Below are 16983 nucleotides of genomic sequence, written 5' to 3' on the forward strand. Positions count from 1 at the left end.
CAATAATAAGAATGTCAAATATGTAGTATGTTCTCCCTGTGTGTTAAATATTTTACATGTATTATCTCATTTAAGCCCCACAATGATCCTACAAAATAGGTACAACTGACACTCATTTTACAGTTGAGAACAATTCAGGCTTATAAAAGGTTAGTAGATCACATGTCACATATTTATTCATTCATTCATTCATTCATATTTATTTATCATGTAGGTAGGTGTTGAAAACTGAGATGTGCTGTGTACACACTGGTGAAAAAATAAGCAGTCTCCATCTTTGTGGTGTTTATGATCTATTAAGGAAGAAAATACAAAAGGTATATAAGGAGGAATTTGAAGGGTAGCAGAATATGCCACCCCCCAAATATGCTGCTTTGATATATTCATTATTTTGAGCTGTAGGTACTTGAAAAACAGCAAATGCAGGAAGAGGCTTTCTCTGAACTCATCTTATCTGCCTAAAGACAGATCCTCCAAAGGAGTTCAATTGTCATAAATCCCCTGCTGGACAGTTTCATCAACCAGGATAGATGAACTCTTATCACAGGAGAGGAAACTAGAAGCAGACACCACACCCAGACAGAGTGTCACACACTCTCATACCTCCCACCTATTCTACTACGCGCCCTCATCTTTACTGAAAATCATTTCCTCTTCCCTAAGAGACCTGTGTCTCCCCCTCTCCTTTCCCTGTTAAGATGATATTTACGTCTGAAGTCTAAGCCACTCACCTTTCCCTGGGTGTCTCCCAAGTGTATCTGAGGTCTACATGTCAATAAACTACTGTTTATTTTTCTCTTGTCAATCTGTCTTTTATTACAGGGGTCTCAGCCAAGAACTCAGAAGGGTAGGGAGAAAATTAGTGTTCCTCCCCTACAAATGGTAAGATGGTAAGTGGTAAAGCCAAGACTCAACTTAGCATTCAAACCCTTATTCTCATGTGCACTCTCAGTCGATGCCTACAAAGCACCAGGGTGTGTAATGCTCCCTACAAAGGAATTGGGGGGAGATAAAATGAGTAAAATGTTCTTGTTTGAACAACCGTATCTTGCCACCCTATAGATTTTTCTAGAATCCGCAAGTTCATAATTAGAAGCATACTTTTTTAAAAAGAGAGTGCTATAGGCTCAAAGGGCCTTTTGCACCATGTAGATGCTGATATCTCACCATGTAGAAGACCCACAGCTCAGCCTCCATGTACAGCTGTCATGCGCTGGTGACTGCACTAGACTCTGGGAGGGCCTGGGTGTGAGGGCATGAGGAAAGTCAGAGAGAAAGAAACATTTGGTATTAGAGGTCGCGAATACGTCATCCTTGGTCAGAGGCCATGTAAGACGTGAACAAGATTTGCTACAACTCAGCAGTGTGCACTGGCTTACTAAAATTCGAATGTGATTTGAAGAATATAATTAAGGGAAAAGTGGCTAGAAGGAGAGATGCGTTCTACTCAGAGTGCTTGGATCTGTTGTGGAAACTCTGCTTCCAATGTATATTGAGACACCAGAGCCTGTCAGGAGGAAACAGCTACACTGGTCGAGGAATTGAAATCCATGACAGATAAACAACTAATCATGTCCAGACCGGAGAACAGATTCAGGGAGATTCAACAGCTGTCTTCAAATACTAGACAGACTTAGGGAAAATTAGATTTAACTTGTGTAACTTCAAGATACAGAAGTAGGACCAGTGCAGACAACAATTCAGGACATATTTTTTGAGCCCCAATGAAGTGATGGCCGTGGTTCAAGGTCATGAGGATTATAACCCACAAATCATTAAATACGAATATGAATCAAGTATGGATGGGCCCTGTCCTCCAGGAGCTTACCTACATTAAGAGAGACAGACAGAAAGCGTAAAGGTATTTCAACATAATTTCAAAATACTATGTTTTAAGAGATGAAGAGGTTATGATGAAAGCACAGGGAGAGGGCACTTCAACTCCCCTGGGGGTAAGGGGGAGATTATGTGAAGGGGTTATACAGTGCCCAGCATATACACGGCCCAGGATAAATATCTGGTCCATGAACAAATAAACCCGTGTTTGGGAACAATCACTTGGGTAACGGAGGATGGATGGTAGGAAACCAAAGAGTAAAGGCCGACTAGGGGTGACAGGGTATCTATTGTTAGAGTTCACCTAGTTAAACATTAAAAGGGCCCACACCCAAGCAAGTGATTTTGGGTGGAAAGGGCATGGGTGGGGGTGGGGGCATTTGAGATCTATCTAGTAGGAGGTGGAAGAACAAGAATAAGGGATAAACAAAGGCTGCCAGGAGATAAGACAACAGCTCTATGACACGATGCCCTTCTCCATCTCCCCCAAACCCTCAACATTCCCCAGTGGAATTCATTCATTTCACCAATATTCATTAAGAGCATACTGTGATCCAAGCACTGAGCTAGACCCTGGGACTACGTTAAGGAATAACAGACACTGTCCCCGCTCTCAGCTTGCACACAGGGCAGCGCAATTCAGAGGAGAACTAGAAAATGGAAGGAGGCCTCAGAGCAAAGCAATGAAGGTGGTTAACAGTTTGTTAACTACATTCGAAAAGGAAAGGTCAGCAAAACAGGGGAATCTTTTTTTGTATAAAGAGTCACAGAACCAGAAGAAAATCAACGGGAGGTCTTATAAGCAAAGGAAAACAGAAAATATTGTATGCATAAGCTTCTCAATTTTCAAAGAAGAATAGAAAACTATTTAATGAATTCAGAAAATATTTTTTTTTAATTTTCAGTTTTTATGTTATGGGTAACTGCAGAAGAGAAGTGGACAGGTGAAAGCTAAAGAGAGTAAACTGAAACTGTAGAAAAACCAAGAAAAAAAGCAACAACCCAGATGGACATAGCATGAGACAAAGAAGAAAAAGAAAAGAGATAGACACATAAACGTGAAACCCAGAGGAAGAAAACCCTGAGAAAAGCAGAGGAGACGAAGACAGGAGGTAAAAGATAGGCACACACAAAATACCAGGATGTAGAGACCCACGATTTAAATACCCAGAGGGAAATGGAAACGCTCACATGATCACACAGAAACTTTATACAGATGGAACAGCTTTATACAGATGGAACATTTGATAGAAAGGGGCCAGAAACAGAGCCACGAAACAAAGGCCCAGCCAGATAGGAATATAAAAAGCAAAATATGTGAATTTTAAGCTCAAGTACATTCATGTGAACATAATAATAGTAAATGCATCCATGGTTCTTACTATGTCCCAGACATTCTTCTAAGCACTTCACATAGTAACCTATTTAATCTTCATCACAGCCCTATGAGGGAAACACTACTATTATCACTATTTTTATTATCATTTCCAGTTGCGGCAGTTGAGACACAGAGAGGCTAAAGTAGTTGCTTGAGGTCACACAGCTAATGAATGACATGACTGAGATTTGAACCCAAGTCCTAATGTCTATGTGCTCTTAACAACTGCCCTATATTCCCTCTATATGTTGCTTTAAATACACCATAAAAGAGACACACAGGGGATAAAGTCACCAACACAGCCCACATAGCCACGGTCACAAGACATGTAAATACACTCCCTGACCTTCATGGGAAAATATCTACATCTTAAGAGGGTTTGTAAATTATGATAAAATATTTTCTAACTATGTTGAGTTTTCATGACTATATGCATAAACGAGTGAAAACAGTATTCAAATCCCCTTCCCCTCAGGGAAGCCAGGGAATACTCAGCTGGGTACAGATTAAAGGGCTGAGGGTTGGGAACTGGGGTTCATGGAGTCAAGGCCAAGGCTGAAAATTCCTGCCTACGCAACAGACTGCTCGAAGCCAGGAACCAAGACAGAGCATCTGAGAAAAAGATAGGGTTTGACACAAAAGAGAACAGATATGAACAGCAACAAAAGGGCAGAGTCAGAAATCAAGTGTAATAACATGGAATAGAGTTTAGGGTAAACTGAAGATTTCATTCATTCATTCATTCATTCATTCATTCATTCATTCATTTGTACATTTATTCATTCAGCAAATCAAGCTCTTACTACTGTTCTCAGTACTAGGGATATAACAGAAAAAACAGAGTGAATGCCCATGGAGGGCTTCTCATCTAGCGGGAGAGAGACAACAGCAAATGATGACAACATCTTGCCATCAGTCCTATACTGCAATGGAGGGGGCAGAGAGTGAGGAGTCGGGCTAGGCCATGCCAGGCCTGCTGTACACCAGGTTTTATAAAGGAAAAAAACCTGCAAAGGTGACACCGTAGCCCAATGGGAACCTCCTTCTGTGACATTAGAACAGACCTTTGACTGACATGCCGGCCAATACAAGGTGGCGAGCACACAGTTTGGAGTTTGGGCACCTTACTCACTGCCCACGGCTGCTTAAGCTACAGACCTTTAGGTGCTGCTCTGAGTGGAACAATCCACTTCCTTGACTCGTTAATCTTGTGTTTCTGTTTTGCTGGTTCAATAATAAAGCAAAGTAATAGCCAGTTGAACTGAGTCCGATTCCACATTCATGCAAACCCAAGGCCCCGGGCCCACCCTGCAGGCAAGAGCACATGGAAGTTATCCAATCCAAACTTGGGGTGTCAGGGCTCAGCTCCCTATAAGAAGCAAAGCTTAATCTGAAAACCAAAAGATGAGTAGAAGTCAGCCAGGCAAGGCGAGAGAAAGAGGTGGAGGAGTGAAGACTCTGAGAAACAGTGAACAGAGAGTGTGAAAGCCAGGAGCCAGGAGGAGAGAGCATGGAACATGCAAAATACTGAAAGCAATTCTGTCTGGCTTGGGAAATAGAGTACTAGGTGGGGAATGCTGCAGAAACGTATCATGAGAAGGCTTATAAGCAAGACAAGGTCAACAATTTGGCTTTCTTCTATGGGAAACGGCAAATCATTGAAGGTCTTAGTCAATGACAGTGACACAACGAGATATGCATTTTAGGATATGCACCCTGGTTTCAGTAAGGAGGACAGATGGGGGGGGGGGGTCCGAATACAGATGGTGTGATCAGTTAGAAGGATAAGTTTTGAAGATAGTGACCCAGTTTTGAAGATAGTGTCTGAAGATGGCTGCCATCCATTCCTGCTCTCCCTATATAGACATGTTGCTCCTCACATTAGGAAGTGAAATCTAAACTCCTCCCCTTGAATCTGGGATGGCTTCTGTGACCCCTTTGACCAAGAGAATGCTGCTGAAGTGGTGTTCTGGGACTTTTATGACCAAAGCTAGGTCATAAAAAGTCTTGTGGCTTCTGCCTGGGTCTCTTGGAATGTTCACTCTTTGGACACTGCCTCAGAGAATCCAGCCAACATATTGCGTGATGCTCATGTCCCATGCACAGGCCTCCTTTGAAGGTGCTCGAGATGGCAGTCCAAGCTGAATTCCAACCAAAGTCCATGTCAATTGCCAGCTATGTGAGTGAGCCATCTTAGATGTCCAGCCCAAGTGAGCTTTCAGATGATTCCAGCTCCAGTCACCTCTGGACTGCAACTGAATGAAAGCCCTCGGTTAAAAGCTCCCCAGCTAAGTGCAGTCAATGCATGAAACCGTGGAAAAATATGAAATCATTGCTTTAAGCCAGGGGTGTCCAAACTTTTTTCAATGTTTTTCACCAAGGGCCATATGCAGTAAAATACACAAACAGCCGGGCCACTCACTCGAGGTGAAGTATGTATTGCCTCACCTGGTTTATTTAAGTAAATATATTTTTGGAATTTGCTGAGGGCCAATTAAAATGGATTGCGGGCTGTGGTTGGCCCGTGGGCCGCAGTTTGGACACCCCTGCTTTAAGCCATCAAGTTTTGGGGCAGTTGATTATTCAGCAATAGGTAACCAGAACGCTAGTTAAGAGGTAACTAGATAACATTTAAGAGATAATTAGCACTGTTGTATCAGTTAGGGCTTTCCAGAGAAAAAGAACCAACAGTCTACCTATCTCTGTCTCTCTCTATATCTATCTATCTATCTATCTATCTATCTATCTATCTATCTATCTATGTATGTATCTATTAAAGAGATTTATTTTAAGAAATTGGCCCACACAATTGTGGGGGCTGGCAAGTCTAACATCTATAGGGAAGGCAAGTAAGTTGGCAACTCAGGCAGAAGTTGATGCTGCAGTCTTGAAACAGAATTTCTTTTCTGGGAAACTTCAGTTTTTGCTCTTAAGGATATCAGCTGATTGGATGAGCCCTTCCCACAATATCAGGAGTAATCTCTTTTACTTAAAGTCAATTAATTGTAGATGTTAACCACACCTACAACAATACTTTCACAGCAGTCAGCATTTGATGAAATAACTGGGTACTCTAGCCTAGTCAAGTGGACACATAAAATTAACCATCACAGTAACCTAGACCAGAACAGTGTCTGAGGATAGAGCAAAGTAGATAGATTTGAAAGATGTTTAGAATGTGGAACTGCTACAGTTTGGTGATTGACTGGAAATGAGCACTGAAGGAGAAGATGTCAAGGGTAACACACAGGTTTCAGATTCAGGCCACTGGGAGAGGGCAGTGCCTTCCATGACACAGAAGGAAATGGTCTTTTCATAATGAAGCAGTGGCTTGTTATTGTTTTAATTCGTACTGAGACTCATAAAGGGAAAATGGGATCACATTGCAGCAGTAGAACTAGTAGAACTAATCTAGAAGTTAGATTGTGAAAAAGCAGGGTTGTGAAGTCTTTGAAAACAGGAGAGCTATTCAACCGTCTGGCTGGCTTTAGATGGCATTCTGAATAAGCACAAAGCTATGAAGGGACTGACCTCTCAAGGTCCCTCTGTGGGCTCTAGTCGCATGATTGGGCCCTGGCTTTTTTTAAATTGTTAAGTTAAAGTCAATTGTGAATTACATAAGTGTGGGAAACACATGTTCTAAAAATACAAAATCAACTGTTAAGACGAATGCCTGGATTTCTGAATATATCTTGCAGACAAAAAAAAAAAAAAAATCCAGGTCACTGCAGTTATTGTTCAATGTGTGAAGAGAATATAAAGAAGTCATTTATACCAAACCTTTACTGACAGATTTTATACTCCTCTTTAGATATTTTGAAGGGGAGGAAAAGGAAGGAGTAAGAAACTTTTTTTTTTTTCATACATTGTCGAGCAACATATTTAAGATCCTGAAGCAATACTCTGAACTCTATGAAAACAGTTTTATCATTATAATGTCGAGTCAATCTTATGTGTAATTGTACCAACATGCTACTCTGTGAAGCATTTCCTTAGGAAAATGTTTCCAGTATATTCTGTATTTATACCACTTTCTTTTATAAAAGGTCTCAAATTTCATGATCTTTAACTTACCCAACCAAAACCTAATTATATTTTTCAGTGAAAAGCAATGCACATGTATGAAAGGGCTTCTTCCGGGCCAACGGTGGGTCTCTGTCCTGCACAGATGGAAAGACAGGTAGGAGGCCAGTTCTACTCAAGGGTCATTTAATGAGCCTGGTTCACGTGCACAAGTGGGCCCTACTTAGAAAGCTACCTAGAAAGCTACTGCAGGCCAGCCCACAACTCAGGCATTTTTCCAGCAGAGCTCTCCCAGCTCACTGTGGCATTCATCTTCTTCTGCTTTTGGCTTTAGCCCCAAACTCAGCTTCTATTTCTGCCTGGCCTCTAGGAACTGTGCAATTATTTTCCTGCCTTTGGCCTCTGGCTTCCCTCCACATCTTGACTTTTCATCTCTGCCCTCAGGCTTCACCCCACAGATAAGAATGATCCAGTCCTACTCTGAGCTGCCCACCCTTAGTCCCAATTGAGGGCTAAATAATCTGGAGAAAAGGCAGGATGTGTAACTCTGCTCTGCCTGTAATCAGACTGATTAATTTTCAGGCAACCTGTAGTCATTCCTCGTTGGACCTCAGAGCCTGTTGCGAAACCCGACTTGCCCAGCCATCTTGAAAGGTGGGATAGACCATAGACTCTCCAGATTAAAGGCAAATCTTTCTTTGCTGCAAATAATCCACAAGAAGATTGTAACCTAGAAAGTTGAAGCTTCATATTTTTGGTTCTCTGTGACCTATTTCCCATCAAGAAAAGATTAAAGAAAATTCAAATAGAGCAAACTGAACAGGAAGAGCTGGTCTTCATCAAACGCATGGGATAATCCACATGAAATGCACCACAAAAGCCAAACTGAGCCTTAGAAATGTTTCTATGTCTCCTCAGGCAGAGGACTAGAACTGAACTGATTATAGGTTTACTGCTACTTGGGACTTGCTCTATTTATTACAGATGCCAAGAGTTTAAACTATTTCTAGTAAAATATTAATTGTAAGTTAGGGAAAGGATATTAAACTGAACATAATAATAGCAATAGTTTATCGAGCAAGGTAGCATCTCCATTTTACTGATAAAGAGACTGGCTGGGAGAAGTGGCTTAGTCTCATGATAATGATGAGACTACAAATAACCAACTGCCCGAATGCCTCCTGTGAAAGGTAAAAATGGTGCCTTTAAGATGTTCTAGTGGGAACTCAGCCACCCACGCAGGAGACCAAAGTTAAAATAAAATCAAAGACTATGGAAAACAAACAAGAAAGGTCAATAATAAGATGCATGGAGCCAACCTGAAGCTGAGCCTATGCTCCTGAGCCCAGAAACCTGACTATGCTTTCCAACCCCTTATTCCTATACTGAGCCTTGACCCATTTTTAGAACCATCTAGAAAGATTCTTGGCTCCTCTTGATGAAAATGTTTTCCCATCCTTATTTTGCACTCTGTAAAATACATGGATCACAGATTATCCAGGTCTATAAATCCATCATACACACAAATTGGAAATTCATACTTGTGGTCAGTATTATGAAGGGGAAGCTCATTACACGATGGCAGCAACGACTGGATCAAGTTGTTCAGGGAAGTCCTCCCTGAAGAAGGGATGACTGATTTGGGAACTGAAAGTTTAGGACACGTTAACTAGGGGGGTTGGGGGAGGTGGAAGGGACCGTGTCGTCAAGGCTCTGTGGTGGAAGCAAGTACAGTACGTTAGATGAAGGGGAAGACCAACTCAGGTAGAGCAAACGGTCAGAAGAAGTGTGGTGAGCAGTGAGGCTGGACAAGTAGATATTGGACAGAAACACAGGATCTTGGGGGAGTTTAGTTCTGGTTTTGAAAACAATTTTTAAAAAATAGATTCCAAATTTTGGGGGGCAAGGTCTGCAGAGGTGAAAGCGGTTGTGACCACAGACTGCAGTGCAATGTCTGTTTACAAAAAGAAAAAAAAGAAAAAATCCACCCAGCTCTTGCACAGAGAATGGATGAGAATGAAACCAGCATGGTGCAGGACGGCCAGGGTGCAGGTCCAAAGAAGAGGTCATGATGAAGCAAATCCGGCCACCATAGTCAGTGCGATGCTACAGAGACCGTGCCAGCAGAGATTCCTAGGCTTGAGAGAGAGACTCCAAAAAACAAACCAGACTTGAGGATGGGCTGATACGGGGATGAAGAGGAAGGAGCTAAAGGGACAGATGGAGTGACACAGAAACCAAGTATGAGAATCTTTCAAGGAATGAGGAATGATCTATAATTTCAGAATACTGGTAAGAGGTGAGAGGTGGAGCAAATGGGAATGGAAGGTGGCTTTGGCTTTAGCAATGTGGGGTCACTGCTGACTATAGGTGAAATGTTATAGTTAAAGGTGTGGGTGGAAGAGAGGCAACTCTTTCTAAAAGATCAGCTCATGTACTTGACTATAATAATTTAACCAAGGTAAAATAAAATATAAAAGAATATGATTATCAAAGCAAAGGACAGGGAAGCAACTGAGATGTAAACTCAGAGTGAAAGAGCAATGTTGAAACACTGAAGAAAGGTCTATATGCTGAGATATTGTATCAGTGTTTAAACAATGGAACATACGTTGCATTATAGCAAGCAAAGCAATAAGGAAGAGAGGGTTTGAAAGGCAGGGCAATCTAGAAGGAGGCTTATCTGATATGGGAGCACATGGTAATATAGTTACTATTGAGTATAACCTGGGAGGTAAGTCTTGAAATAGAATTTAGAAGATCAATGAATCCCATGTAGTTTTGATGCATTTTTCACAACAAACTTTATATTCTGAAGACTTAAAGAGGAAACAGTCCCAAAATGTAGAAAAGCCAGTTTCTATTATTAAATATGGCGGTCGTCATGACATTGTGCGGGTTTTGTTGCTTCTCTAAATGCACAGGCACGGTGTATGGCATGACAAATAAGATGATATGACAGGGTATTAACAGTGAAAAATGATCTTGATGCAGAGGAAACAAGGAAAAGAAGCTTTTTCAATCTGACAACTGACCCAAAGCACCTATCATAAGGTGCCCACATCTTCTTAAATTAAAAAAAAAAAAAATGTATCGCTTTGAGCCATCATCAGAGTCACCCTGTAAGAATCATAAACAGCAAACATTTAAAGGGTATGAGGAGGAGGGGAACAGAGGATCAGAAAAATAAACATGGTCTTGTAAAAAACAAAACAGCCCACTAATAGAGATGATTTTTGTTTCTCTCCAAGAAATCTGTGCTACAAAATAAAATGCCTGGGACATAATAGTGTTCAGTAAGTGTTGACTGAATCAAAAAATAAAAGTGTAATATCACAAAATGTTAACCCAAATCAAATCATAACTATTACGGTTGGAGAGAGAGTTCAGAAAATAGCTGAAAACATTGGTTAAAAAAGTTTGGTTGCTCAGTTTTATGATTTCTTGAAAAACAGTAACTTATTGATCTATTTATCTTTAGGATGTACATGCTTTCACAAAGCGAAATCATCAAATGGCACTGTTTTAATCATGTTAAAGTCATGTAATAAAAAATTAACATGTAATGCAGTCTGTAAGTATACTTTAACACTGATATTTTTTCTAAGGAGTGTAAATAAAAGGGAAAGCAGCACATTGGCTGCTTTTTTAGAAATATCAGTGAATCTACTAATACGCATTGGAATCTTTTCTTATATATCCAACACAAAAAAAGCAAAGGAATAACTCTTAAGAAATTTTAATCTAATAAAAAAACCTGAGGGGATAATTTTAGATTTAATAAAATTGCTGCCATGTAATAGTTATCTGTAACAAAGTAATCAGGACACCTGTCCTACAAGTAATTTGAAAGATATTTCATGCACGAGTCTTAAAATAAACATGTGCATGTACATAATAGCATTGTTTTCTGCCACTAAGTTTTCAGTGATTGATAATATTCAGTCATTTTGGATTCAACTCATATGTATGAAACATGGGGACATCTAAAGAAATCAAATGGTATTGGAAGGTCCAAAAGCCATTGAAAAACAATAGTATGAATATTTCTGGGGGGGGAAAGGAAAGTAAAATGAAAATTAACCACTGTTGTTTGTGTACCTATTAGTTTTTCATAATTGATTACACATACAAATACGTTTCTTTTAAGCTAGAAAACAATTCACAAAAGCTAATGAAGTAATTACCATGTAAGTTACCTAGGGAATCTAATACTAATTATTGAAGCTCAAAGATTTTCTGCTGGGATAAAACCTGCTTACCAGAAGTTTCCAGAGCATCACAAGAAACTTTCAAGGTGAAGTAAAGAAAGTAAGGAAAGAGGAGTCAGGGGCATTTCATACTGTGCTTAATTTACATTTAAGCATTTCAATGTTACTCTCAAATATGTAAGTTCAAGCAAATGCTTATCCATCATTTTCTTAAAACAAAAGGGAGAGAATGTGAAGAGCAATAATTTAGTTAACTGAAGGGGGTCGAAATATAAAAAAATAAACAAGAACTATAAACCAACAATAAAAACTCAGATAATTCAATAAAATATGGTAAACTACTTGAACAGAAACATCACAAAAAAGGAAATATGAATGGCCCATAAACAGATGTGAAGATGTTAAATGTTATTAGTTATCCAGGATATACAAACTGAAAATACCATGAGATAACAGTCAGGCTAAAATTAAAAGGTCTGACAATACCAAGTGTTGGTAAGGATGAGGGGCAACAGGAATTCTAATACATTGTTTCTGGGAGTGTAAAATGGCGCAGCTCTTTTGGAAAATAATTTGCCAGTTTCTTATAAAGTTAAATATATAACTACACCATAAAAAAACTTCTTACACTGAAATCCAGGTAGATTTTTCATAAATTATTATATGTGTATCAGCTTATGTTTGGGGGAAAAACTGTAATAGGATCAATTAGTGATTTTAAAAGCAGAAGGCAGATGGCTAGACATTCTTAACTTGATATATCTATCTGCAATTGAAATTAGATGCCAATGAGAAAAACTGGGGGGGAGGGGGAGGACATCTTCAACTTTCACTTCAATCCCTCATTAACTAGATTCAACTGTGTTCTCACAAAAACGCCAATGCATAACAGAAACTTAGAATGTCGGGATGACAGGGAGAGATAAATCTGAGGGAGGGCCACACCTAAGTTTATGATAAGCACGTTTACAGGGAAGGTGAAACAAGCAATAAAATCCCAAAGTAGATAGAGCCTCAGGTTTGAAAGAGTTCTTAGAAATACTTATGTTCAATTCAACGGGTCCTGAACTCCTTGAGAACTTGATGACAGTCGGGAATCTTTTTCCAAGAAACATATACAATTTCACATATAAGTTCAAAGGCTTCATGAAACCACTGACATGGGCTTCAGCTGTTTCCAGGGAAAGGCTGTGAGAAGTTATGGACACGAATCCCAGCTACAGTTCTCAGACTCATAATTAAGTATTGAATGAATAAAAGCTTAATAATCTATAAAAAGAGGACAAACACTGTTAAGTGGGAGGGAAAATAAGATTGCTGAGAAGATAGGCTTTTAAAAGGCCTTATTTCTGACATAAAATAACTTTAAACAGTAGTTGCCTTTCTTTTTCAGAAAAGGCCATTTTCTCTAACATTCATATTTATCCTAGAAAAGGAAACATCTTCTGCACCTGGTTGTCCCAAAGGCAGCTTAAACACAGCCTGTCTAGAATGAGCTTCTCTTCTCAAAAGCAATTTCTCTTTGAAATCTTCCTACGTATCAGTGGCACCATTATTATCCCAATCAACCAGACCCAACATTTCTCATTTGTCATCTACGCTTTCTTTTTCTTCTCTTTCAATTAGAAAACTAGCAATCATAAGCAAAGCCCTGCCATTTCTTCAGTCATGGGTACGAGTACTCCAGCTATTTATTGGGTACCATCTATGAGATGGCTGCTGGAGAGACAAAGATAAATAAAATACACCATGCCTCCAAGAAGCTCATAGTCAAGTAACTGTCCCTTCTTTGATACATTGATAGCCATCATTGTTGTTGTAAATCTTCATCATTCTGCAGTCACCTTTCTACAACCAGCCCCACTGTTCTTCCTTCAGTCTATTCATGCCCTTCTAAGACTCCAATCTGCTTAAGATGTTGCATAACATTATTTCTCTAAAATAATAAATTCATCATGTGATTCCCTTGATATAAGTGTCTCTATTGGGATCTAGGTATCTACAGAAAGCTTGTGGACTTTATCTGATAATCAGAGCCCTGTGCATCAGGGGCACCCCTTTGACCTATAAGTATGCCGTTTACCCCAAGCACCCTCTAGACCAAGTTCACTGCTCCTGAAACTTCCTCATGTTTAGTCCTGGTCTCACAGCCCCTGTATTGGGCTCTCCCACCCTTTATACCCATCCTCAGAGTCACAGCTCGGTCCTGCCTCTCTCCACAAAATGGTTCAAGAAATTACATCCCATGGTTATCATGCATTGATATAGTACAGTATTTGTATACATCACTCATTTTGACACTATATCATAAATATTCATACTCTGATGTTTTGTCTCTCCGAACTGACTACAATTTCTTTGAGGTCAGCAAGAAAACCTGGTATTTTTCTTGTTTACTTTCATGCATCCCTTGATTTAATATCTGTTTACTGAGGACCTACTTTGTGCCCCATCCTATACCAGGCTGAAGAGGTCTCCTGTGCTTTGACATCATAAACCCTAAACAAGTATTTGTTGATAAAGAAAATGTATCCCCTCTTCTAGCAAGTGGCCTATTAAGAAAATTAATTCTAAAAAGGTCTCTTATTTTGAGATCATGTGACCACAGAAGTCCCATCATTTTCAAATAGCCTCTAGGTATTGGCGGCTGCAAATTGCAGCAATCAGGTTGCAGTGGGATTTACAAACTATTCACTTGCTCATATCCTTCAGAATTTAAAGCAACTTTTCAAATTCCTGCTAAAAGAATATTACCACCTTTTTAAGCTCACATTTCACTTTTCTTCAACTCGGTATAAAATGCTGTGCATAAATTAAAAAAACAGTTTAGCGACCTGATATCTATAATAATAGGGGACATTTCTGTAATGTCCACTTTATAAATAAGCCAGAAACTCCCCAGATTCGGCCAGCTATATTAGTAAAAATTTAGAAATGTGGGCGGTTTATTATGATATAATAGCACATACTTTTGTTGAGGGTTTATCTAATTTAGTTTATTAATATGCCCATAAAAAGAACATTACAATAAAATAAATATTCAAGTAAATAAATATCATCATGACTGTTCTCTTGGATGACAATAAGCAATAATGAGAGTCCCAGATGTTTATTTAAATTGGCCCTGAAGGGACAGATAGGCCATTGGGTTGTCATCATGGTTACAGAGCCATTTTTTATACCGTGATGGTACAAAAGGGAAAACGTCCATTCTGTCTGCAGACCATCCATGTATATAGCTTCTACCCATTATAGTTTGCCACAGTGACACTCATGCAGCTTTAGATTTCAAGGGACTCCCATTTTTTTCTAAAGAAAGAAAGAAAATAGGAAAGAAAGAAAAAGCCTTTATAGAGAATTATTTTTTAAATTCAGCCATTGTGTATGAAAACTTGCAGAGATAATTTAAGACTTTCAATGAGATTACCTTCTCCCAGAGAGGATGAAGTTTGCTTTCTATCAGGCATCTAGGCTAAGGGCAGACTTAAAACTGATTGAGGATGGAAATGATTCAAGTTTGGGCTTCAGTCTCGGAGAGAACTAGGCTTTTCTAGGGATGGCTGGCAGCTCTGCTCAGTCTCTCGGCCTCTCAGCCACGCTTTTGCAGTTTGGCCAGTTCCCTGTGGGAAAAGGCAGCCCCAAATGGTGGGCTCTTTCCCTCAGGTTCCCTTTCTTCTGGTTCTTAGTCCTGTAAGTTCTCCCTGCCTTGGTAACTCACCAATGCTCTCCAACAGATGCTGAGTATACTTTGTTTTGTTTGTATTATTCTCAGAGACTTGATCTGAATCAACTTCAGAACCAGAAGTAGAAGCTCCTTTGTCACTATTGTGATTACTGGTGTCACTCTTCATCTAGTCTTTCCAGCTAATTATCTTGGATTGATCCTCAATAGCTCGTTATTCCAACATTTCCCTCTTCCTGTTTTGCCTGCACATGTAGCAAGGTCTCTCCGAACCAGACTCTTCCGTCATTCATTGATCATTGACCGTTTAAGTTACAGGTGCCTGTGTCACTTTCTATCTGGTCTCCCTGTCACTTATCTCTCCAATATAGTCTCAAATAGGACTGTGTCTTAGTCTGTTTGACGTGGTCTGACTATGACGTGGTCTGTTTGACGTGGTCTGACACTATGATTGGCTGGTGTATGAACAACAGATATTTATCTTCACAGTTCTGAAGGCTGGGAAATCCAACATAAAGGTGCTGGTAGATTCGGGGTCTAATGAGAAGATGGTGTCTTCTTGCCATGCCCTCTCATGGTGGAAGGTATGAGAAAGGAGCCCGTGATCTCTTTTATGTCATTAATCCCACTCATGATGGCTCTACCCTTGTGAATTAATCACCTCCCAAAGATCACATCTCCAAATACCATCACATTGGGGATTAGGTTTTCAACTTATGACTTTTGAGGGGACACATTCAGTCTATAGCAGAATGTGTAACATAAAATATCCTGTAAATGAATAAAGAGGAATCCCCTTTCCCATCCCTCACCTTGAAGTGACAGGATAGGTGCTCAGTGGTATCCCACAAGAAGCACAACAGCCAAGTATCTACCCAATGGAGAAGATAGTCACTTTCAGCTTTCACCCAAGCAGGAATTTACTCTTTCACCCAATGGGAATAGACCAGGACCCCTCGCTCATTGGCAGCAACTCAAAGGCAGTTGGTCCAATGACTCCAGCATATACGGACTGAAAGTGGGGCAGGCAGAACCATGGTATCATGAAAACAAGAACAGCTGCCTACCCAGAGTAAAGAAAGCCGAGCAGCAGATACTTCTTAGAGAATCTTAAGGGAAAGCAAAGTCTCTTTCATAGAAGGTTTTTTTTTTAGAGACTTAATACTTAACACAAACTTTGAAAATACGAACCAGTAAAGATGAAAACATAAATCCTGGATTGTAATATAATAAAATTACTTGGCACAGGACAAAAGCTCTACTGATACACAGCAAAGAATCAGAATATGAGCCAAAAAAAGAAGCAGAGCAATGTAGACCAGGCAGCACAGAAACAACTGTCCTGGCGGCGCAGAAGAGCAGCTATTGGGGAAGTGGTGCCAGGTAAGTATCCATGTACCCACAAAGCCTATTGTCTTAACACAATTTATTCTGTCTGGGTGGATTCCAAGTTATCCAAGCACAGAATAGCTTTATAATGATCAATGGATCACCTGGTCTTGTTAGGTTGATGGCTCCTCCCAGGGTTATGGCCTGGAGCAATGCCACTCCTGAATGTTGTCGGTATTAGAAAGGCAATGAGAAAAGCTGTAAGAGAATAGGCAGCAAAGAACACAGTTTTTGCTCTAAAGTGATGGAATTGTGGATGATTTTTCCCTTCTGTGTTTTCCAAACATTCCTGAATGCCATTACATTTTATTTATAAAATAAAGAAACCTCAAATACAAATGGTACAAAGAAGCAATACCCTCTAAAACATAATAAAAAGTATGACAACAACTTTCTTTTTGAACTTGGGGGTTTTTGTAATTAATTCCAGTAACATAATTACAAATTTCTATATCAGAGATGGG

At 39.8% G+C, this 16983-nt stretch overlaps 1 protein-coding gene across 2 annotated transcripts in view; it reads right to left on the bottom strand.

Moving 5' to 3' along the window:
* Positions 1-16983, bottom strand: part of ST8SIA6 (ST8 alpha-N-acetyl-neuraminide alpha-2,8-sialyltransferase 6) — a 119777-nt gene that overhangs the window by 22740 nt on the left and 80054 nt on the right. The gene's annotated exons all lie outside the window — the stretch shown is intronic.

This window comes from Rhinolophus sinicus, linkage group LG02 (assembly GCF_036562045.2).
Source record: "Rhinolophus sinicus isolate RSC01 linkage group LG02, ASM3656204v1, whole genome shotgun sequence".
NCBI lineage: Eukaryota > Metazoa > Chordata > Mammalia > Chiroptera > Rhinolophidae > Rhinolophus > Rhinolophus sinicus.